Consider the following 24905-nt stretch of genomic DNA (forward strand, 5'->3'; position numbering starts at 1 on the left):
TAATTAACCTGCATTTAACCATGTGACTATTAATTTTGTCCCAAATTTCTCTTTCTAGACGTTTACTCACCACCGAAGTTAAACTGACTGGCCTATAGGTGCTGGACTTATCTTTACACCCTTTTTTGAACAAGTGTGTAACGTTTGCAATTCTCCAGTCCTCTGGCACCACCCCTGAGTCTAAGGAAGACTGAAAAATTATGGCCAGTGCCCTTACGTTTTCAACCCTCACTTCCCTCCTTTTCCTTAGATGTATCTCATCCGGTCCCAGTGTTTTATCCACTTTAAGTACAGTCAGCCTATCTAATACATCCTCCTTATCGATTTTAAAGCTCTGGTTAGGCTACAACTAGAGTATTGCATCCAGTTCTGGTCACCACACTTTAGGAAGGATGTGATGGTCCTTGAGAGGGTGCAGAGGAGATTTACCAGAATGGTTCCAGGGATGAGGGATCCTAGCTGCAAAATTAGGTTGGAGAAGCTGGGATTGTTCTCCTTGGAGCAAAGGAGATTGAGCAGAGATTTGATAGAGGTGTACAAGATTCTGACGGGTTTGGATAGTGTTACAACCTCAATAGATATCATTGACTTAAAACAAGAGATATGAACTTCCCAGACCAATTAAAGAATTACACAATAAGATTTCACATTTTAAGATTTATACTATAACATCTAAACTAAAAATCAACATTAAATAAACAGTATTTAGCAGGTAGCTAATACACTAAATTACAGGGAACAGTATTTCCTATTAACTTATTAACTCACTCGAAAACCCCACACCACATTTATACGTTACACAGCATTCTCATTGAAAAGGCATCCTTGCAGTTAAAAGTCCCAAACTCCTCCCAGCTGCAATTGGTTGGATCTCCCAGCGTCCTTCTCAAAACCAATGCCCTCTGTGCTCACTTCTTCTGAGCACATTTGACTGAAAATCCATCAATAAGGCAATCTCTGGTGACCCTGTTAGTCTTTCCTCCTCTGTAAACCTCGAGTCTTTGAATTGGATTAAAACCTTAGAAGCTTTTGGCTGTATCGGTGATCTGAGAGCAGCTGTTGCAAAATTCTGCTCGTTTTTGTTTCTTCTTTTCAGCATGCAGTCCTGGGAAAGCCTCTCAAATTTATCCAGATCACAAGTTGATAGTCCTTTGCCTTTGCCAATTCTCAGAGACCATAAATCTGACCATAGCAAAGACACCTGGGCCTTCCTTTGTGCAAGTGTTAAAAATTGCCACTCAAATCTGCATTTTAGAGCCTTTCATTTATTAATTCATGGGATGTGGGCATCGCTGACAAGGCCAGCATTTGTTGCCCATCCCTGATTGCCCTAAACAACTGAGTGGGTTGCTAGGCCATTTCAGAGGGAAGCTAAGAATCAACCACATTGCTGTGGGTCTGGAATGACATGTAGACCAGACCAGGTTAAGGATGGCAGATTTCCTTCCCTAAAGGACATTTGTCAACCAGATGGGTTTTTATAATAATCAATGAAAGTTTTGTGACACCATTAATGAGACTAGCTTTCAATTCCAGATTTTTATTAATTGAATTTAAATTCCACCAGCTGCCATGGGTGCAATTTGAACCAGTGTTCCCAGACCATAGCCTGGGCCCCTGGATTACTAGTTCAGTGACATTACCACTATGCCACCGTCTCCCCACCTGTGCTGTAATTGTCGCATGAGTGTTTGATGGGACAATGTAGAGGGAGCTTTACACTATGTAGCAAGCAATCCATGCTTTACTTGCTGGTGGAGTGTTTCATGGTATAGTATAGAGGCGGCTTTACACTATGTAGCCCTTGCTGTACTTCCACTGGGAATGTTTGATGGGACCGTGTAGAAGGAGCTTTACCTTGTATATGTAACCTGTGCTGTACTGGCCCTGGAAGTGTTTGATGCAATGATGCAAAAGAAGCATTTCTCTGTACCTAACCCATTCTATACCTGGCCAAGGGGGATTTGATGGTGCAGTGAAGTGGGATCTTTACTTTGTACCTAGCCCTTGCTATAACAGTGCTGGGAATGTATCATGGTACATTGCAAAATACCCTATATTTAACTGATGCTGTATCTGCCCTGGGAGAGTTTGATGCGACAGTGTAGAAGGAGCTTCACTCTGAATGTAATCTGTGCTGGGTATGTTTGATGGGACGGTGCAGAGGGAGATTTATTCTGTATCTAACCTGTGCTGTACCTACTTAGGGATTATTTGATGGGACATAGGAATATAGTAGCAGGAGTAGGCCATTCAGCCCATCAAGCCTGCTTGGCCATTTAATATGATCATGGCTGACCATCCACTTCAATGCCTTTTTCCCACACTATCCCCATATCCCTTTATGTCATTGGCATTAAAAAATCTGTCAATCTCTACTTTAAACATACTCAATGACTGAGCTTCCACAGCCCTCTGGGGTAGAGAATTCCAAAATTCACAACCCTCTGAGTAAAGAAATCTCTCCTCATCTCTGTCCTAAGTAGCTTTCCCTTATTTTGAAATTGTGTCCCCTGGTTCTAGACTCACCAAACATCTTACTTGCGTCAACCCTGTCTATCCCTTTAAGTATTTTGTAGGTTTCAATGAGATCCCCTCTCATTCTTCGAAACTCTAGAGAATACAGGCCCAGTTTCCCCAATCTCTCTTCATAGGACAGTCTCGACATCCCGGGAACAAGTCTGGTGAACCTTTGTTGCACTCCTTTTATGGCCTTCCTAAGGTATGGGGACCTAAACTGCACACAGTACTCCAGGTGTGGTCTAACCAAGGCTCTACACAATTCAAGCAAGTCTTAACTACTCCTGTACTCAAATCCTCTTGTGATAAAGGTTCACATACCATTAGCCTTCCTAATTGCTTGCTGCGCCTGCATGTTAGCTTTCAGTGACTTATTGATGAGGACACCCAGGTCCCTTTGTACATCTACACTTTCTAATCTCTTACTATTTAAGAAATACTCTGCACATCTATTCCTCCTACCAAATATAGGAGGTATACAGTAAATGGCAGAACCCTTAGGGCGGCACAGTGGCGCAGTAGGGCGGCACAGTGGCGCAGTGGTTAGCACCGCAGCCTCACAGCTCCAGTGACCCGGGTTCAAATCTGGGTACTGCCTGTGTGGAGTTTGCAAGTTCTCCCTGTGTTTGCGTGGGTTTCCTCCGGGTGCTCCGGTTTCCTCCCACATGCCAAAAGACTTGCAGGTTGATAGGTAAATTGGCAATTAGCAATTGCCCCTAGTGTAGGTAGGTGGTAGGGAAATATAGGGACAGGTGGGGATGTGGTAGGAATATGGGATTAGTGTAGCATTAGTACAAATGGGTGGTTGATGGTCGGCACAGACTCGGTGGGCCAAAGGGCCTATTTCAGTGCTGTATCTCTAAACTAAAACTAAAACCTTAGGAGTATTGACAGGCAGAGAGATCTGGGCATACAGGTCCACAGGTCACTGAAAGTAGCAACGCAGGTGGATAAGGTAGTCAAGAAGGCATATGGCATGCTTGCCTTCATCGGTCGGGGCACAGAGTATAAAAATTGGCAAGTCATGTTGCAGCTGTACAGAACCTTAGTTAGGCCACACTTAGAATATTGCGTGCAATTCTGGTCACCACACTACCAGAAGGACGTGGAGGCTTTGGAGAGGGTACAGAGGAGGTTTACCAGGATGTTGCCTGGTCTGGAGGGCATTAGCTATGAGGAGAGGTTGGAAAAACTCGGATTGTTTTCACTGGAACGACGGAGGTGGAGGGGCGACATGATAGAGGATTACAAAGTTATGAGCGGCATGGACAGAGTGGATAGTCAGAAGTTTTTTCCCAGGGTGGAAGAGTCAGTTACTAGGGGACATAGGTTTAAGATGTGAGGGGCAAAGTTTAGAGGGGATGTGCAAGGCAAGTTTTTTACACAGAGGGTGGTGAGTGCCTGGAACTTGCTGCCAGGGGAGGCGTGGAAGCAGATACGATAGCGACGTTTAAGAGACATCTTGACAAATATATAAATAGGAAGGGAATAGAGGGATATGGGCCCCGGAAGTGCAGAAGGTGTTAGTTTAGGCAGGCATCAAGATCGGCGCAGGCTTGGAGGGCCGAATGGCCTGTTCCTGTGATGTACTGTTCTTTGTTCAAAGTGGATAACCTCACATTTTTCCACTTTATATTCTATCTGCCACATGCTTGCCCACTCACTAAATCTTGCTAAATCCCATTGAAGCTGCTTTCCATCTACCTCACAACACACATTCCCATCTCGTTTTGTGTCATCCGTGAACTTGGAAATATTACATCTGGTCCCCACATCCAAATCATTGATATATATAATGAACAGCTGGGGCCCAAGTACTGATCCTTGTGGTACCCCATTAGTCACAGCCTGCCAATGCGAGAATGATCCATTTATTCCTACTGTTTTCTGCCTGTTAACCAATCCTTAATCCATGCCAGTATATTACCTCCTATCCCATGTGCTTTAGTTTTGCTAACTAGCCTACTATTATCAAAAGACTTCTGAAAATCCAAGTGTACTACATCTACCGACTCCCCTTTATCAATTCTGTAGTAACATCCTCAAAAAACTCCAACAGGTTCGTGAAACATGATTTCCCGTTCATAAATCCACACTGACTGTGCCCAATCAGATCATTATTATCCAAGTGTCCATTTATCACATCCTTTAGAATAGATTCTAGCATTGTCCCTACTACTTCAGTCAGGCCAACAGATCTGTAATTCCCTGTTTTCTCTCTCCCTCCCTTCTTAAATTGTGGGGTGGCATTTGCTATCTTCCAATCTGCAGCAACTGTTCCAGAATCTATAGAATTTTGGTCACCAATGCATCAACAATCTCCATTTATGAAAGGGAAATCATGTTTCACAAATCTACTGGAATTTTTTGAGGATGTAACTCGTAGAATAGATAAGGGAGAAACAGTGGATGTGGTGTATTTCGACTTTCAGAAGGCTTTCGATAAGGTCCCACATAAGAGATTAGCGTGCAAAATTAAAGCACATGGCATTGGGGGTAAGGTACTGACATGGACAGAGAACTGGTTGGCAGACAGGAAACAAAGAGTAGGAATAAACGGGTCTTTTTCCGAGTGGCAGGCAGTGACTAGTGGGGTACCACAGGGATCAGTGCTAGGACCCCAGCTATTCACAATATATATTAATGATACAGATGAGGGAATTAAATGTAATATATCCAAGTTTGCAGAGGACAAAAAGCTAGGTGGGAGTGTGAGCTGTGAGGAGGATGCAGAGAAGCTCCAGTGTGATTGGACAGGTTGAGTGAGTGGGCAAATACTTGGCAGATGCAGTATAATGTGGATAAATGTGAGGTTATCCACTTTGGTGGCAAAAACAGAAAGGCTGATTATTATCTGAACGGCGATAGATTGGGAAAGGGGGAGGTGCAGCGAGACCTGGATGTCCTTGTGCACCAGTCGCTGAAAGTAAGTATGCAGGTGCAGCAGGCAGTTAAGAAGGCAAATGGTATGTTGGCTTTCATAGCGAGAGGATCGAGTACAGGAGCAAGGATGTCTTGCTGCAATTATACAAGGCCTTGGTGAGACAACATCTGGAGTATTGTGTGCAGTTTTGATCTCCTTATCTGAGAAAGGATGTTCTTGCTATGGAGGGATTGCAGCAAAGGTTCACCAGACTGATTCCTGAGATGGCAGGACTGACGTATGAAGAGAGATTGGGTCGATTAGGCTTGTATTCGCTAGAGTTTAGAAGAATGAGAGGAGATCTCATAGAAACTTACAAAATTCGAACAGGACTGGACAGACTAGATGCAGGAAGGATGTTCCCGATGGCGGGGCAGTCCAGGACCAGGGGTCACAGTCTCAGGATAAGGGGTAAGCCATTTAGGACTGAGATGAGGAGGGATTTCTTCATCCAGAGAGAGTGGTGAACCTGTGGAGTTCTCTACCACAGAAAGAAGTTGAGGCCAAATCATTAAATATATTCAAGAAAGAGTTAGGTACAGTTCTTATGGCTAAAGGTATCAAGGGATACGGGGAGAATGCGGGAACAGGGTACTGAGTTTGGATGATCAGCCATGATCGTATTGAATGGCTTTGCAGGCTCGAAGGGCCGAATGGCCTACTCCTGCTCCTAGTTTTCTATGTTTCTATACCCACCTCTTTCAACACTCTGGGATGTAGAATATCAGGTCCCTGGGACTTATCAACCTTAAGCCCCAGTAATTTCTCCAATACAACCTTCTTACTGATGCTAATTTCCTTCAATTCCTCATACTTCCAAGTCCCTTGGATCTCTAATTCTGGGAGATTTCTTGTATTTTCCTCAGTGAAGACAGACACAAAGTAATCCTTTAGCTTCTCTGCCATTGCTCTATTCCCCATTATAAATTGTCATGACTCTGCCTGTCTTAACCAAATGTTTCCTTTTTACGTATCTATAGAAGTTTTTACAGCCCAAATTTGCTTTTTGCCAGTTTACATTCATATTCTATTCTCCCTCTATCAGTTTCTTGGTCCTACTTTGCTGTATTCTAAAATCCTGCCAATCCTCAGGTTTACTACTATTTTTGGCAACTATATAGGCCTTTTCTTTTAATCTTATAGAATCCTTAACTTCCTTTGTTAGCCAGATTTGACTGACATTTTTTGTTGGGTTTTTGTTTCTTGAAGGAATGTATAGTTGCTGTAAACTATGTAATAATTCTTGAAAGACTATCCATTGCTTATGTACTGACATACCTTTTAATGTATTTTCCCAATCCACCTCAGCCAATTTGCCCCTTAAACCTTCATAATTTCCTTTGTTCAAATTTAACACCCTGGCTTCAGATTGAACTACCTCACTTTCCAACCTAATGTAAAATTATATCATATTATGGTCACTCATCCCTAAAGATTCTTTTACAACAAAATTATGAATGTAATGAGAAAGGGCTAATAATACTAGATCTAAAATAGCCTGTTCTCTAGTTGGTTCAACACACTACTCTAGAAAACCATCCCTAACACACTCCTGAAACTCATCCTCCACAGCAGTGGTGCTCATTACGTTTATCCAGTCTCTATGCACATTGGAGTCCCCCATGATTACTGTACTACCCATGCTACATGCTTCTCTAATCTCCCAATTAATACCATGCCCCACACTATCACCACAGTTTGGTGGCCTACCAATGTTTGCTCCCCTTGCTGTTTTTTAGCTCCACCCAAACAAATTCCACATTTTGTTCTTCCAATCTGAGATCTTCCCCGATTAATGTACTGATCCCATCCCTTATTATCAGTGCAAAACCACCTCCTTTTCCTTTTTGCCTGTCCTTCCTAAATGTCAAATATCCTTGAATATTTAGTTCCCAGTCTTGATCACCCTGTAGCCACGTTTCTGTTACGGCAATTAGATCAGACCCATTTACCTCTATTTGTGCCTTTAAATCATCTACCTTGTTGCGAATGCTGCATACATTCAGGTAGAGTGCCCTTAACCTTGCCTTTTTGACATTATTCTGCATTCTAAGCCTAGTTGATACTTGCCTTTGTTTCGTCTGCCTTCTAATTTCACTTGCTACTTTTCTATTTACTGTTACCAGCTTTACTTCCTTCTAATTTGAGCTACCCCTCAGGTTTCCATCCCCCTGGCAAGCTTGCTTAAACCCTCCCCAACTGCACTAGTAAATCTCCCTGCAAGGATATTAGTCCCAGTCCTGTTCAGGTGTAGCCCGTCCATCTTGTACGGTTCCACCTGCCGCAGAACCAGGCCCAATGCCTTAGAAATCTGATACCCTCCATCCTACACCAGTTCTTCAGCCACGTGTTCAATCGATCAATCCTCCTATTCTTGTGTTCACTAGCACGTGGCACTGGGAGTAATCCTGAGATTACTGCTCTTGAAGTCCTGCTTTTAAATTTCCTTTTCATCTCCCTAAAATCTGCTTTCAGGACCTCCTCCTTCTTCCTACCCATGTCATTGGTACAAATGTGGACCACGACCTATGGCAGTTCACCCTCCCCCAGAAGAATGTCCTGCAGCCACTCCATGACATTCTTGACCCTGGCACCAGGGAGGCAACACACCATCCTGGAGTCACATTTACTGCCACAAAAAGAGTTAGGTTCATAAGGTGCTAATTATTGTAGCGAAAGCTGAGCTAGTGTGTCATCAGAATCTCTATATAAAGCAGACCAATTCTTAGCTGAATGCAGTGAGGAGAGACATTTGCCTGAGTGAAACTGTAATTTGGTGCACGTGGAAATTCGGTGCAGAGGGGGAAAGAGGAGCTCCTTTTCCTATCTTTTTTAGCCTCCAGCAGCTAGTGAGTCTTCTTCCTTTGACTCCAAGGTAGGCGATTGATTGGTGACTGTTTTATCATTTTTCTTTCAAAACTCAGGCAATTTTCAAAATTGTAAGGTTTTTATTTAGTGATACCAGTTTAAGCTTAGTAAATTGGGAAACAGTGAGTGTTAATTAAGAAAGTGATTAAGAAAGTAATTGAAGTAAATTAACTAATTGGGGTGGCACAATGGCACAGTGGTTAGCACTGCAGCCTCACAGCTCCAGTGACCCAGGTTCAGTTCTGTGTACTAAAATAAAAGCAAAATACTGCGGATGCTGGAAATCTGAAATAAAAACAAGAAGTGCTGGAACCACTCAGCAGGTCTGGCAGCATCTGTGGAAAGAGAAGCAGAGTTAACGTTTCGGGTCAGTGACCTTTCATCGGAACTGACAAATATTAGAAAAATCACAGGTTATAAGCAAGTGAGGTGGGGGTGGGGCAAGAGATAACAAAGGAGGTCTAGGTTGGACCAGGCCACATAGCTGACCAAAAGGTCACGGAGCAAAGGCAAACAATATGTTAATGGTGTGTTGAAAAGCATTAGTACAGATTAGGTGTTAATACACTGAATATTGAACAGCAGCAAGTGCAAACCTGAAAAAAAGCAACACACCATTAACATATTGTTTGCCTTTGATCCGTGACCTTTTGGTCAGCTATGTGGCCTGGTCCAATCTAGACCTCCTTTGTTATCTCTTGCCCCACCCCCACCTCACTTGCTTATAACCTGTGACTTTTCTAATATTTGTCAGTTCTGATGAAGGGTCACTGACCCGAAACGTTAACTCTGCTTCTCTTTCCACAGATGCTGCCAGACCTGCTGAGTGGTTCCAGCATTTCTTGTTTTTATTTCAGTTCTGTGCAGAGTTTGCAAGTTCTCCCTGTGACCGCGTGGGTTTCCGCCGGGTGCTCCGGTTTCCTCCCACAGCCAAAGACTTGCAGGTTGATAGGTAAATTGGCCATTATAAATTGCCCCTAGTGTAGGTAGGTGGTAGGAGAATGGTGGGGATGTGATAGGGAATATGGGGTTAATGTAGGATTAGTATAAATGGGTGGTTGTTGGTTGGCACAGACTCGGTGGGCCGAAGGGCCTGTTTCAGTGTTGTATTTAGGGCGACACAGTGGCGCAGTGGTTAGCACCACAGCCTCACAGCTCCAGCGACCTGGGTTCAATTCCGGGTACTGCTTGTGTGGAGTTTGCAAGTTCTCCCTGTGTCTGCGTGGGTTTCTCCGGGTGCTCCGGTTTCCTCCCACAGCCAAAGACTTGCAGGTTGATAGGTAAATTGGCCATTAGAAATTGCCCCTGGTATAGGTAGGTGGTAGGGAAAATATAGGGACAGGTGGGAATGCGGTAGGAATATGGAATTAGTGTAGGATTAGTATAAATGGGTGGTTGATGGTCGGCACAGACTCGGTGGGCCGAAGGGCCTGTTTCAGTGCTGTATCTCTAAATCTAAATCTAAATCTAAAATCTCTAAGTAAAAAATAAATAAAGAAGGACATGTGTTATGTTGTAACTGTGGTATGTGGGACTTTTGGATGCCAAGGCAATCCAGGACAAACACGTCTGCAGAAAGTGTAAGCAGCTGGAGGAATTCTGGATCAGGATTATTGATCCGGAGGTTGAACTGCAAACACTGCAACATAAGGGAGAGGGAGAAATATCGCAACATTTTGTTCTGGAAGACGGTCACACCTCTTAGAACAGGGTCATCTGTTTTGGTCAGATTGAGGGACAGGAGGATGTGACCGTGTGTGAGGTAAAGGGACTGAGCAGACAGTAGTGGAGGAGTCTCAGACTTTGCAATCGTCAAACAGGTTTGAGATGCTCTCAACCAGTGTAGATGAAAGCGAGGTCTGCAAGGTGGATGAGCAGACTGGCCATGGCACTGTGGTACAGGAAGCCATTCAAGTGGGGGGAGCAACAAGGAATGTAGTGGGGGATAGTATAGTGAGGGGGATTGACACTGTTCTGTGCAGCCGAGAGTGTGCGTCCAGAAGGCTGTGTTGCCGTGGGTTCGGAACATCTGCTCAGGGTTGGACAGGAACTTGGAGTGGGAGGCGGAGGATCCAGTTGTCATGGTCCATGTAGGCACGAAGAACATAGGCAGAACTATGAAAGAGGTTCTGCTTAGATACTATGAGGAGTTAGGCACCAAATTGAACAGCAGAACCTGAAGGGTAATAATCTCTGGATTATTACCTGAGCCATGTGCCAGTTGGCAGAGGGCACATAAGATTAGTGAATGAATACGTGGCTCAAATACTGGTGTGGGAGAAGTGGGTTTCGGTTTGTCTGGTACTGGGACCAGTACTGGGGAAAGTGGGGGCTGTACCGTTGGGCCAGTCTGCACCTGAACTGTGCTGGGACCAGTGTTCTAGCAAACCGAATAACTAGGGAAGTAGAGAGGGCTTTCAACTAAACAAGGGGGTAGAAGGATCAAGCTTGGTTAGATGTAGCAAATCAAGGGGTAGAGTGAAGGGAGGAGAGCAGAATAGTGCTATGGGAAATGAAGGTCAGAATGGTAGGAAGGGACTGAGAGAAAAAAAACCTAATAACACACCAATAGTTAAGACTTAAATGTTACAAAGATAACAAAAAGACAAAACTAAATGCATGTAGCATTCATAAAGTAGACGAACCGATAGCACACACTGTAGTAAATAAATATGATCTGAAAGCCATTATGGAGACATGGCTGCAGGATGACAAGGATTGGGTCCTGAATATTGAGGGGTATATGACATTCAAGAATAGGGATCTAAGTAAAGGTGTTAATCAAGGATGGGATTGGTGCAATAGTTAGGGATGACCTTGGTTCAGGATGTCAGGATGTAGAATCAGTTTGGGTGGAGATGAGGAATAGTAGGGGAATGAAGTCACTAGTGGGAGTGGTCTGCAGGCCCCCTAACAGTAGCCACGATGTAGGACGAAGTATACAAGAAGAAATATTGGGTGCTTGTGATAAAGGGATGGCAGTAATCATGGGTGATTTTAATCTACGTATAAACTGGAAAAATCAGGTTGGTAATAGTAGCCTGGATGAGGAGTTCATAGAATGCTTTCGAGCAGCACGTTCTGGAACCAACCAGAGAGCAGGTTTTATTAGACCTGGTATTGTGTAATGTGACAGGATTAATTAATGACCTCAGAGAAAAGGCGCCTCCAGGTAGCAGCGCCCACAATATGATTGAATTTTACATTCAGTTTGAAAGAGAGAAGAGTGGGTCTAAGAGTAGTGTTTTAAACTTAATTAAGGGCAACTATGAAAGCTGAGCCAGCTGAAGTGAACTGGGTTATTAGGCTAGGAGAGACAGATCAATTAGAGAAGCAGTGACAGACATTTAAGGGGATATTTCAGAATGCTCAGGATAAGTACATTCCTTTAAAGAAAAATTCTAAGGGGAGGACCCATCATCCGTGGTTAACTAAAGATTTTAAGCAAAGTATCAAACTTAAGGAAAAGGCATATAATTGCACAAAGATGAGTGGCAGGTCAGAATATAAAGAACGGGAGAGAATGACTAAAAGCTTAAGCAGGAGAAAGAAATCAGAGTATGAGAGGAAGCTAGCTTGAAATTAAAAATGGATAGTAAGAGTTTCTACAGGTATTTCAAAAGGAAAAGAGAAAGTAAAATGAGTGTTGGTCCTCCAGAGAGTGAGAATGGGGAGTTAATAGTAGATAATAAGGAAATGGTGGATGAAATGAACAAACATTTTGCTTCTGTCTTCACTATAGAGGATACAATAAACTTTCCAGTAATAGCTGTAAATCAGTAGGTGGAAAGAAGAGAGGAACTTGGTGAAATTACAATCACCAGGGAAGCGGTACTGACCGAACTGATGGAGCTGTGGGCTGAGAAGTCCCCAGGTCCTGATGGGCGTCATCCTGGGGTCTTAAAAGAGGTGGCTAATGAGGTTGTAGATGCGTTGGTGTTAATTTTTCAAAATTCGCTAGATTCTGGAAAGGTTCCATCAGACTGGACAACAGCAAATATAAACTTTCTACTGAAGAAGGTTGTGGAGGGGTGGCGGGGGGGTGGGGGGGGTGGGAGGGGGAGTGGGTGGAAGGTAGACAACAGGTAACTATAGGCCAGTTAGTTTGACATCTGTTGTAGGGAAGGTGTTAGAATCAATCATTAAGGAGGCTGTAGCTGGGCCCTTAGAAAAACTCAAGTTAATAGGGAATGGTCAGTGTGGCTTTGTGAAAGGGAGAACATGATTAACCAATTTATTGGAGTTCTTTGAATGCGTAATATGTTCCGTGGATAAAGGGGAGCCTGTTGATGTACTTTACTTAGATTTCCAGAAGACATTTGACATGGTGCCACATGAAAGATTATTGCGCAAAATAGGAGCTCATGGTGTAGGGGGTAACATATTAGCATGGATAGAAGATTGTCTGGCTGGCAGAAAACAGAGAGTATGCATAAATGCGTCCTTTTCTGATTGGCAGGATGTGATGAGTGGAGTCCCGCAGGGATATGTGCTGGGGCCTCAACTTTTTACAATTTATATCAATGACTTAGATGAGGGGAGCGATGGCATGGTAGCTAAATTTGCAGATAACACAAAGATAGGTAGGAAAGTATGTTGTGAAGAGGACATAAGGAGCTTGCAGACTGATATAGATAGGTTGAGTGAGTGGGCAAAAATCTGGCAGATGGAGTATAACGTGGGAAAATGTGAAGTTGTTCACTTTGGCAGGAAGAACTTGACTGGAGAATGACTGCAGAATTCCGAGGTGCAGAGGGATCTAGGTGTTCTAGTTCATGAGTCACAAAACGTTAGTATACAGGTACAGCAGGTAATGTGAGAAGGCTAATGGAATGCTATCCTTTATTATAAGAGGAATTGAAAATAAAAGTAAGGATGTTATGCTTCAGTTATACAGGGCATTGGTGAGACCACATCTCAAATACTGCATGCCGTTTTGGTCTCTTTATTTAAGGAAGGACTTGAATACATTGGAGGTGGTTCAGAGGAGGTTTACTAGATTGAGACCTGGAATGCACAGGTTGTCTTATGAGGAAAGGTTGGACAGACTGGGCTTGTTTTCGCTGGAATTTAGAAGAGTGAGGGGAGACTTGATTGAGGTTTATAAGATCCGGAACGGTCTTGACAAGGTGGATGTGGAAAGGATATTTCCTCTTGTGGGTGAGTCCAGAACTAGGGGCCACTATTTTAAAATTAGGGGTCGCCCTTTTAGGACAGAGATAAGGAGAAATTTTTTCTCTCAGAGGATTGTGCGTCTTTGGAACTCTCTGCCTCATAAAGGTGGTGGAGGCATGGTCATTGAATAATTTTAAAGCAGGGGTAGAGAGATTCCTGTTAGGCAAGGGAATTCAAGGTTATCGGGGATAGATGGGAGTGTGGAATTTGAGACACTAACAGATCAGTTATGATTTTATTGAATGGCAGGGCAGGCAAGGGGGGGCCAAATGGCCTACTCTGCTCCTAATTCGTATGTTCGTATGTCTGATCCCCTGTCTATCAAATCTCCTATCACTTTTGCTCTTTCACTCTTCTTCCTCCCCTGTTGTACAGCTGAGCCACCCATGCTCGGTCAGTCGGTCATTCTGTGCAGTCAAAGCATCCCTCAGTGCAGATCAAACTGCACTGAGGAAGCCTGTTTTTATACTTTCTGAAAAACAACTAATTCAAGCTTCTGAACACCAGTTTAAGACAGCTACCTAAATAACTAGCTGCAGCTGCTCCCAAAGAGTTTGTATACCCTTGTCTTAAGGCTGAATAAAACTTAACTTCTCTTAAGGAGTAATTTTTAATTAATTGCTAAATTGAAGACAAAACAAGACTTTAGAAAGAAATTAACCCTTAAAACTCCTTCTCACCAGACTCACCAGCCCTCAGTGGCGGGAGCTTTACTCTGTATCTAACCTGTTTTTTTTTCTTTCTTTTTTTGAGGCAGCAAGAGTTAACCTTTACTCTATATCTAACCCCGTTTTTTTTTTTTTCCACAAGGTGACCTTTATACCCCAGGCCCCTTTTATATTTTTCACATCGAGCAGGCCTTTATCCCTCAGGCCCCCTTTATGTACATATTTACAGTTTTAAAATAACTTTATTAAAACAGATAAATAAACAAAAAAAACTCAAATTAAAATGCCATTCTCGGCGTCGACGATGCACTCCAGTCCCTGCGGTGCCCACCGGTCGTGGAAGGCCTCAACCGTACCGGCGGACACCGCATGCTCCTTTTCCAGGGACACCTGGGCGCGAACGTAACCGCGGAAGAGGGGCAGGCAATCGGGGAGGACGGACCCCCCGACGGCCCGCAACCTGGACCTGTGAATTGCCACCTTGGCCAGGCCCAGGAGCAGACCGACGAGGAGATCCTCCTCCCGGCCCGAGCCCCTCCGCACCGGGTGCCCAAAGATCAGGAGCGTGGGACTGAAGTGCAGCCAGAATTTGAGGAGCAGCCCCTTCAGATACTCAAATAGGGGCTGCAACCTCGCACACTCCATATAAATGTGGAACACGGACTCGTCCAGGCCGCAGAAAGTACAGGTGGCCTGGGAGTCCGTGAACCTACCTAAAAGCCTATTGCACGGGACTGCTCTGTGCAGCACCCTCCACCCCAGGTCCCCGATGTAAAGGGGGAAGACTCCCGCGTAGAGAGACCTCCATCGGGGTTTCCCCTCGCCGCCAGATGGCAACGCGGACCGCCAGGGCGTGTCCGGCCGGCTGACGAGGGCGAGGAAGTGGAGAGTGTGCAGGAACAGCCCGTACAGGAAACCCCTCCGCGCCGATTGGAATGGCACGGAGGGCATTTCCGAGAGGCGGCTCGGGTTGTGCGGGACCGGCTCCCGAGGAGGGTTTCGGGGCCTGGGTCCGATGAGCAGTTCCGGCCGAGCGGGGGTCGGCTCGGCCGGGATCGCTCCGCACTCCCGAGCCCCCTCGCCACCCGCAGTGAGGGGCGTCCCGGGGGTTTCGGCTACTCCTCCGCCCGCCGGACCGTCCCCGGAGTCGGCCGCCCGGACAGCCGAGGCGCTCTCCTCCGCCGGCGGGGGAGCGCCCTGACTGGAGGCGACCATGTTCCAGACTCGGAAAAGATCCCGGTAAAAGACAGGCAACTCCCTCAGAGAGGCGCGGCTAACGGACTCCACCGGGAGCTGCGTGTCGTCTTGAAGGCAGTGACACTGGCGGAAAAAATACGTCGCCAGCGCACACCATCTGGGAGGACGCTCGACGTACAGGTATCTCTGCAGGGTCCGAAGGCGGAGAGTCGCAGCCTGGGTGCGGACGCACACCAGCGACTGACCGCCCTCCTCGATCGGGAGACTCAGGACCGCGGCAGAGACCCAGTGTTTCCTCTTGCCCCAGAAGAAATCGACGAGTTTCTTCTGGATCTTGGTGGCAAATACAGGGGGCGGGGCCAAAGTGACCAACCGGTACCACAGCATGGAGGCCACCAGTTGGTTTATGACCAACGCTCGGCCCCTGTAGGAAAGCACTCGGAGCAGTCCTGTCCAGCGCCCCAGCCGAGCGGTGACTTTCGCCTCCAACTCCTGCCAGTTTGCCGGCCAGGCTTCCTCAGCGGGGCTAAGGTGGACTCCCAGATAGAGGAGGTGCGTGGTGCTCCACGCAAAAGGTGTCATCTCCTCCGGCAGGGAGTCCACCCGCCACTGACCAACCAGGAGTCCGGAACATTTCTCCCAATTGATCCTCGCGGAGGACGCGGCAGAAAAGGTCTGCTGGCAGTCGCGCATCCTCCGCAAGTCAACGGGATCTGTGATTGCGAGGAGCACGTCGTCGGCGTAAGCCGAGAGGACGACCCGCATGGCCGGCTCGCGCAGAGCCAATCCCGTCAACCTCCTGCGAAGCAGGCACAGGAAGGGCTCCACGCAGATGGTATACAATTGGCCGGACATGGGGCACCCCTGACGCACTCCTCTCCCAAATCGAAGGGGCGCCGTCAAGGACCCGTTAACTTTGACTAGACACTCTGCGGCGGCGTATAAAAGTCGGACCCGGGCCACAAAATGCGGCCCGAGTCCGAAAGCGCGCAGAGTCCCGAAAAGGTAATCGTGATCCACCCTGTCGAACGCCTTCTCCTGATCGAGGGAGAGAAAGGCGACCGACTGACCAGTCCTCTGGGAAAGATGGATCAGGTCCCGGACCAGGTGGATGTTGTCCTGGATGGACCGGCCCGGGACCGTGTAGGACTGGTCGGGGTGGATCATGTGGGCCAGCACGGAGCCCAGGCGGGTAGACATAGCCCGGGCAAAGATCTTATAATCCGTGCTGAGGAGGGAGACCGGACGCCAGTTTAAGCAGGCGGAGATCGCCCCTCTTCGGCAGCAGGACGATGACCGCCCTGCGCCACGAGAGGGGCATCTCCCCGGTCGCCAGGCTTTCCCCCAGGACCCGCGCGTAATCGTCCCCCAGGACGTCCCAGAACGCCCTGAGGAACTCCACGGTCAACCCATCCAGCCCTGGGGATTTGCCCCTCGAGAGCTGGTGGAGGGCGCCAGTCAGCTCCGCCAACGTGAGCGGAGCCTCCAATCCTTCGGCGCCCTCCGGGCTGACCTGCGGCAGGTCCTCCCACAAAACTCTGCGCGCATCCTCACTGGACGGATCCGGAGAGAACAACGCACTGTAATACGTCCGGACCAGGAGGCCCATTCCCTCCGGATCCGTGATGGAGGATCCGTCGTCGGCCAGCAGCTCGACGAGCTGCTTACGGACCCCCCGCCATTTTTCCAGCGAGTAGAAGAAGGGTGAGGCGCGGTCCAAATCTTCCAGGATCTGGATCCGCGACCTCACTTACGCGCCTCGGGACCCTATGAGCTGCAGGTTCCTCAGCGCGCCCTTCTTCTCTTTGTACGCCTGCCACAGGGCCGGGTCCGCGACGGCATGACCGAGGCGGGATTCCAAGTCGAGCACCTCCCTCTCAAGGCGCCCGATCTCGGCTTCCCGCCTTTTGGTCGACCCCTTCGCGTACTCCTGACAGAAGACGCGGATGTGAGTCTTGCCCACATCCCACCATAGCCTCAAGGAGGGGAAGCCCCCCTGCTTCCTTCTCCAGTCGGCCCAGAATCGACAGAACGAGTCCCGAAATCGCACGTCCTCCAGCAGCCGGTTGTTAAAGTGCCAGTACGCGGACCCCGCCCGCGTGCGGAGCGGAGTGAACTCCGCCCACACCAGGCGGTGGTCCGAGCACGGCACCAGCCGCATGGAGGCCGCCGAAACGCGGGAGACGTACGCCTGCGAAATGTAGAGGCGGTCGATTCGCGACCCCCCTCCTCCAGACCTCCACGTGAAGGCACTGGAGTCGGGATGGAGATTCCGCCAGACGTCCACCAAGTTAAGGGAGCTGATCAGTCCCCTCAACTTCTCCACCGACGCTTGGCCGCGCTGGGGACCGGAGCGATCCCCCACCTCGAGGGTGCAGTTAAAATCCCCCCCGAGGATGATGCACTCGCCGCTATCGATGGAGCTCAAGAGAGCGGACACTTCTTCAAAGAAGCGCGCTTGCAAAGCGCCGGGCCTGGGCGCGTACATGTTCACAAAGTGGAGCGGCACGCTACCCAGGCGAACGGCGAGGTGGAGCAAGCGGCCCGGCACTAGCTCCTTGACCCCCAAGATCTCCGGCTGAAAAGTCGGGGCCAACAAGATAGCCACCCCACTAGAAATAGGGGTGAGGTGACTCATGTAGACCCCACCCTGCCACTCCAGGAGCCAGGTGGCTTCGTCTCCCGGAACGGTGTGGGTTTCCTGCAGAAAGCTCACCGCGTATCTCCCTTCCCTAAGGACTGAGAGATTGTGAAATCTGCGGTGAGCCCCTCTGCTGCCATTGATGTTGAGGCTGGCTATGGTTATCTTCATGTCAAAGGTACTTAAAACCCGTCACCAACAGCTCACTGTGAGGAGGGAGTGGAAGTGCACCTGGCCCTCCACTCCCCCAGCAACCCATTGAGGAACACATTAAAACGGCGCCTCTCAACCAGTTTCACGTCCGCGCGCTTGCCCGCTATCTTAAGGGCGGCACGGACGGACTGGATGATCAGCGCCAGATTCGACCAACGGTCGAGGGCCAGCTGAACTTTATTGCGGCAACCCCTGCAAGCCGCGAGGAAATCCCGGAGTTCTGCCGTGGGGATGAGAGGAGATTCGGTGGGAGGCACGAGGGACTCCACCACCTCACTGGCGATGGAATCAAGATCATCCTCCGTGCCCCGCACCGAATCCCCATCCTCCTCCGGGTCGTCACCGCCAGCGGCCAACACATCCACCACACACTGTGGGGCGGACGTCCCGGCCGCGCCAGCTGGTCCCGCCTCCGTCACGATCCCACCCCCAGGATCGATGGCGGAGGAGTCCTCTCTGGGTTCTATTGTGAAACTGGAGCCTGTAGGCACCAGCGGCTCAGGACCCCCCTCCACCTCCGTCCCCAGGGCAATGAGTGGTCCAGGGGAGACAGAAGTTCCCGACTCCGGGAAACCAGCCGGAGCCGAGATTGGAGGCGGAGGGAGGAGGCTATCTCCCGCTCCGCCAGCACCCACAGGCCCAGCAGGTGGGGCAGCATTCTCAGTTATAACTGGGTCGGGTGTCTCCTGGTTGGTGGTGGACTCCGGCTGGGAGGCCCGACCCTCTGGGGCCTCGCCCTCCCCTTCATTCAGGACACCCGACCCAGTAGCAGTGGCAGAATGGGCGGCTTCCCCAGGCTCCCCCACCACAAGCAGGGCCCCACTTACTCCTTCAGGAGGGGCCTCATGTACCGGGGCCATCCCCTCCCCTCCATCCTGAGGAATAGGGAGCACCTGCCCGGACTTTGCAGCCTTGGTGGTGGCGGTAGGGGAAACCTGGGGACCCGAAACAGGAGACAGCTCCCCTCCAACAGATGGGCCCTGCGCCTCAGGGCCCCTTGTTACCTCTGTGGAGGGGTGCCTTCTCCTCTTTTTCCCAGTTGTGTGCGGAGGCTCAGAGACCTCCATATCATCAGAGGCCTCCACCTCCACACTCTCCTTTTTTTTATTCACCCTGGGCCTGAGCCCAGCCCTGGGGCAAGTTGACTTCCCGAGATCGGGCCTTGGGCTGAGCTCAGGCTCGGGTAGTGTCACGATATCCAGGGGACGCGCCTCTCGATGTTTATTTCTCCTCCGCGCCTTCCTTCCACTTGGACGGTCACCCCCCTCCCTGCCGGAGGCCGTGAAAACCACAGCCTCCGGTACCGACTGAATGGTATCTGGTGGTGGTGTAGTGGGGGTGGGAGGAGGTGCAGCGTCGCCACCCTGGGCCGCTGAGTTGGAGTTGGCAGCCGGGAGGTTGGGGCAGTTCTTACGAACATGCCCCACCCCCTTACAGACATGGCACCGCACCCCGTCCAAGGTCCAGAAGACGCGGTAGGCCGTCCCCTGGAATTCTACATTGAAGTGGCCCTCTGTCACCTCCTCCCGCGCCAGCCGCATGAATAACTGGCGGCGGAAGGAGTAGACGTGTCGGAGGCTGTTCTCCCGAAGACCGAGTGGGACTGGGGTGAGCCCCGTCTTTACCTCCCCCAGATGGTGCAGGTGGGGAAGGAGGAGCTCACCAGGGATGAAGGGTGGGACATTGGATAAAATGAGCCTTTGCGCAGTGGCCTCCAGGGGGTCCACTGGCAGAAAGGTCCCGCCCACGGTGAGCCCCTTGCTCAGAGCCAGGGACACCGCCCGCTCGGTCTTCAGGAAAAACACTGCCTTCCCGTACATTTTAGAGGCTGCAACAATGGCCGAAGGGCCGACAACCTCGGCCATTGCTTTCACGCATGCCTCTATAGTCATGTTCGGGTGGACGTAGCTCTTGACCCCATGCTTCGATGCTAATAAAGCAAATGGTGACGGGGCAACAGGTGCAGCTGCAGCAGCCGCAGCAGCATATGTACGGGAAGGCCCCGCCACCGGCGAAGAGGGGCTTGCCATGGGGTCTAAGAGCTACGTCCACCCCCAAGAAACAAAACAAATTTACACAATTTTTTTTTAAAAAGCAAACTTTAAACAAGGTGGAGTGGGAGTAGAGGAGGATGGCGTAGGATGGTAAAGGAAAAGGGGAGGATAGGTGACTGAGGCGACTGAGTGGAGGAAGGGAGAGAAAGGCTGAAAAGGACGTTTGTTCCAACTGCCAGTTGGAGCACCTTTATCACAATTAGTCCAAAATTGTTTGTTGTCTTCCAGTTGGGGGAGGCTTCTTCGCCCGGGACGGCTGGAGCCGCCCGGTACTCCTCTTCTGATTTTAACAAGACAGTCTTCACCCGGGCAACTCCAGCTGTCCCGAGCAGGCAGTTGGGGTGGGGAGGGAGCTCCCTGTGTGCAAACACCAATACAAACACAGGGGCCCCTACTGGATTTGGCTGCCCCACCCCTGAGTCTTCAGGCCTCTTCTCCCTCCCCCAAACAGTTTAAACTTAATAGTCTTTCAGGTGCCCTGACACCCACCTCTCCAGAAAAATTGCAGCCTTCCTTGATGGTTTCCCTCCACTCTGTATTCACCTTTCTCCAATCTCTCTCTCCAGTTGCTGCAGTTTCCACTCTGTATTCAACTTTCTCCAGTTGCTGCAGTCTCCACTCTCCACTCTCCACTCTCCACTTGCTTCAGCACAGGTGCAGCTGCTCCCCCTGATTGCTGGCAGGAAGTGCTCCAAATTGACCAGCCAATCCCAGTGCTGTACCTGTCCTGGGGAGTGTTTGATGGGGACAGTGTAGAGGGAGCTTTACTCTGTATCTAACCCCGTGCTGTACCCATCGTGGGAGTGTTTGATCGGGACAGTGTGGACAGAGTTTTACTCTGTATCTAACCCTGTGCTGTGCCCATCCTGGGAGTGTTTGATCGGGACAGTGTGGACAGAGTTTTACTCTGTATCTAACCCTGTGCTGTGCCCATCCTGGGAGTGTTTGATCGGGACAGTGTGGACAGAGTTTTACTCTGTATCTAACCCTGTGCTGTACCCATCCTGGGAGTGTTTGATCGGGACAGTGTGGACAGAGTTTTACTCTGTATCTAACCCTGTGCTGTACCTGTCCTGGGAGTGTTTGATGGGGACAGTGTGGACAGAGCTTTACTCTGTATCTAACCCCATGCTGTACCCATCGTGGGAGTGTTTGATGGGGACAGTGTAGAGGGAGCTTTACTCTGTATCTAACCCTGTTTTTTCTTTTTTTGTTCTTTTTTCTTCTTTTTTCTAATCCCATGCTGTACCTGTCCTGGGAGTGTTTGATGGAGACAGTGTAGAGGGAGCTTTACTCTGTATCTAACCCTGTGCTGTACCTGTCCTGGGAGTGTTTGATGGGGACAGTGTGGACGGAGCTTTACTCTGTATCTAACCCATGCTGTATGTGCACTAAGTGTTTGATGGGATGCAGAGCGAGTTTTACCCTGTATTTAATCTGTATTGTACCTGTCCTGGGAGTGTCTGATGGGGCAGTGTAAATTGAGATTTATTCTGTATCTAACCTGTGCCTGTGTGCCTTTGTTTGACAGTTTAGCAGGAGCTTCAATCTGATCTACCCTATGTATCTCACCTGGGAATGTTTGACCAAACAGTGTAGAAGGGGTTTTAGTACATAGTACATAACAGAAATAGGACATTCAGCCCAACCAGTCCATGCCGGTTTTTATTCTTTATTCAAGCCACTCTGTACTGAACTCGTGAAGTACCTGTTTTGGAGTGTTTGATTGGACGGTGTAGTTGGAGTTTTACTCTGTATCTAACTCATGCTGCACTTGCACTGTGCGTGTTTGTTGGGACAGTTTTAGATGGAGATTTACTCTATGTCTATCTCGTACTATACATGCCCTTTAGGACAGAGAATAAAAAGCTTCCGATGGGATTTAAAAAAAAATCAGAACCCGCCAGAAAACCCCCCAATCCGTCTGAAGTTGGGAAACCACTGTTCCTGATGTCAGCAGCTGTTAGAGAGATAGAGAGAGAAAGGGGGATGGGGGGGGCAGAGAGAGAGAGAGGAGCAGAGAGGACAGGGAGAGAGAGAGAAGAACATAGACAGAGAAAGGGGGGCAGAGGGAGAGAGCGTGGGGACAGAGAGAGGGCGCGGACAGAGAAAGGGGACAGAAAGACGGGGGTCAGGGGAGGGACTCAGAGAGCGAGGAAGATACAGAGGGGGGAACAACACAGAGGAGGGGGCAAAGGGAGATAGAAAGACGGAGAAAAACATAGAAACATAGAAAAAAGAAGCAGTAGGGCATTTGGCCCTTCAGGCCTGCTCCGCCATTCAAAATGGATCATGGCTGATCGTCTAATTCAGTACCCTTTTCCCACTTTCTCCCTATATCCCTTAATCCATTTGGCATTAAGAAATATATCTATTTCCTTCTTGAATATATTTAATGATTTGGCCTCCACTGCCTTCTTCAGTAGAGAATTCCACAGGTTCACCACCCTCTGAGTGAAGAAATTTCTCCTCATCTCGGTTCTATATGGCATTTCCTGTATCCTGAGACTGTGACCCCTGGTTCTGGACTCCCCCACCATCGAGAACATCCTCCCTGCATCTAGCCTGTCTAGTCCTGTTAGACTTTTATAGGTTTCTATGAGATCCCTTCTCATTCTTCTAAATGCAAGTGAATATCGGCCTAGTTGACCCAATCTCTCCTCATAAGTCAATCCTGCCATCCCAGGAATCAGTCTAGTAAATCTTCCTTGCAATCCCTCCATGGCAAGAACATCCTTTCTCAGATAAGGAGACCAAAACTGCACACAATACTCCAGATGTGGTCTCACCAAGGCCCTGTATAATTGCAGAACGACATCCTTGCTCCTGTACTCAAATCCTCTTGCAATGAAGGCCAACATACCATTCGCCTTCCTAATTGCTTGCTGCACTTGAATGCTTGCTTTCAGCGACTGGTGTACAAGGACACCGAGGTCTCATTGCACCTCCCCCTTTCCCAATCTATCACCATTCAGATAATAATCTACCTTTCTGTTTTTACAACCAAAGTGGATAACCTTACATTTATCCACATTATACTGCATCTGCCATGCATGTGCCCACTCACCCAACTCGTCCAAATCACATTGGAACCGCTTTGCATCCTCATCACAGCTCACATTCCCCCCCAGCTTTGTGTCGTCTGCAAACTTGGATTTGCTACATTTAGTTCCCTTACCCAAGTTATTAATATATATTGTGAATAGCTGGGGCCCAAGCACTGATCCCTGCGGTACCCCACTACTCACTGCCTGCCACCTGGAAAAAGACCTGTTCATTCCTACTCTCTGTTTCCTGTCTGTCAACCAATTCTCAATCCATGCCAGTATATTACCCCCAATCCCATGTGCTTTGATTTTGCACACTAACCTTTTATGTGGAACCTTATCAAAAGTCTTCTGAAAATCCCAATACACCGCATCCACTGGTTCTCCCTTATCTATTTTACTAGTTACATGCTCAAAAAACTCCAGTAGATTTGTTAAGCATGACTTCCCTTTTGTAAACCCATGCTGAGTTTGCCCAGTCCCGTTTATGCTTTCTAGGTGTTCTGCAATCACATCAAAGAACAAAGAACAAAGAAAATTACAGCACAGGAACAGGCCCTTCGGCCCTCCAAGCCTGCGCCGATCCAGATCCTCTAATCAAACATGTCGCCTATTTTCTAAGGGTCTGTATCTCTTTGCTTCCTGCCCATTCATGTATCTGTCTAGATACATCTTAAAAGACGCTATCGTGCCCGCGTCAACCACCTCCGCTGGCAACGCGTTCCAGGCACCCACCACCCTCTGCGTAAAGAACTTTCCACGCATATCTCCCCTCAACTTTTCCCCTCTCACTTTGAACTCATGACCCCTAGTAATTGAATCCCCCACTCTGGGAAAAAGCTTCTTGCCATCCACCCTGTCTATACCTCTCATGATTATGTACACCTCAATCAGGTCCCCCCTCAACCTCCGTCTTTCTAATGAAAATAATCCTAATCTACTCAACCTCTCTTCATAGCTAGCGCCCTCCATACCAGGCAACATCCTGGTGAACCTCCTCTGCATCCTTTCCAAAGCATCTACATCCTTTTGGTAATGTGGCGACCAGAACTGCACGCAAGTATTCCAAATGTGGCCGAACCAAAGTCTTATACAACTGTAACATGACCTGCCAACCCTTGTACTCAATACCCCCTCCGATGAAGGAAAGCATGCCGTATGCCTTCTTGACCACTCTATTGACCTGCGTTGCCACCTTCAGGGAACAATGGACCTGAACACCCAAATCTCTCTGTACATCAATCTTCCCCAGGACTTTTCCATTTACTGTATAGTTCACTCTTGAATTGGATCTTCCAAAATGCATCACCTCGCATTTGCCTTGATTGAACTCCATCTGCCATTTCTCTGCCCAACTCTCCAATCTATCTATATTCTGCTGTATTCTCTGACAGTCCCCTTCACTATCTGCTACTCCACCAATCTTAGTGTCGTCTGCAAACTTGCAAATCAGACCACCTATACTTTCCTCCAAATCATTTATGTATATCACAAACAACAGTGGTCCCAGCACGGATCCCTGTGGAACACCACTGGTCACACGTCTCCATTTTGAGAAACTCCCTTCTACTGCTACTCTCTGTCTCCTGTTGCCCAGCC

The sequence above is a fragment of the Heterodontus francisci genome, chromosome 38, assembly GCF_036365525.1.
Source record: "Heterodontus francisci isolate sHetFra1 chromosome 38, sHetFra1.hap1, whole genome shotgun sequence".
Lineage (NCBI taxonomy): Eukaryota > Metazoa > Chordata > Chondrichthyes > Heterodontiformes > Heterodontidae > Heterodontus > Heterodontus francisci.